Source organism: Agelaius tricolor, unplaced genomic scaffold, assembly GCF_023055355.1.
Source record: "Agelaius tricolor isolate 1412-34295 unplaced genomic scaffold, bAgeTri1.0.p SCAF_25, whole genome shotgun sequence".
Taxonomy (NCBI): Eukaryota; Metazoa; Chordata; class Aves; order Passeriformes; family Icteridae; genus Agelaius; species Agelaius tricolor.
Genome location: NW_027269285.1, coordinates 6132848 through 6133621, shown reverse-complemented (window position 1 = coordinate 6133621; position 774 = coordinate 6132848).

Here is a 774-nt window from a genome sequence, read left to right as displayed (position 1 = left end):
GCGCCGCCGCCGCGGGGGAGCGCGCCGCCACCGCCCGCAGCGCCGCCTGCCGGCCGGAGGGCGCCCTGCACCGCGCCGGGCCGCTCCGGGAGCCCCGTCCGTACACAGAGCCCCGGCATTCCATAGATCCCGGTAATTCCATAGATCCCGGTAATTCCATAGATCCCCCGTCCGTACACAGAGCCCCGGCATTCCATAGATCCCCCGTCCGTACATAGAGCCCCGGCATTCCATAGATCCCGGTACTTTCATAGATCCCGGTAATTCCATACATCCCCCGTCCGTACGCAGAGCCCCGGCATTCCATAGATCCCGGTACTTCCATAGATCCCGGTAATTCCATAGATCCCGGTAATTCCACAGGCCCCCCGTCCTTACACAGAGCCGTGTCCTTACACAGAGCCCAGTACTTACACAGACCCCTGTATTTCCATGGACCCCCGTCCCTACACAGAGCCCCGTTATCCTTACACAGACCCCTATCATTCTGTAAACCCTTGCTCTTACACAGACCCCTCGTCCCTACACAGACCCCCGTTATCCTTACACAGACCCTGTACTTCCACAGAGCCCCATCGTCCTTATACAGACGCCCATCCTTACACAGACCCCTCTGTCATCCTTACACAGACCCCATATCCTTACATGGAGCCCCAGCCCTTACACAGAGCCCCCAGTCCTTCCACAGCCCCTTTGATCCCTCCACAGCTCTCCCGCACTGCACAGAGCCCCCCATCCTTCCACAGAGCATCCCCTCACTGCTCAGAGCCCCCC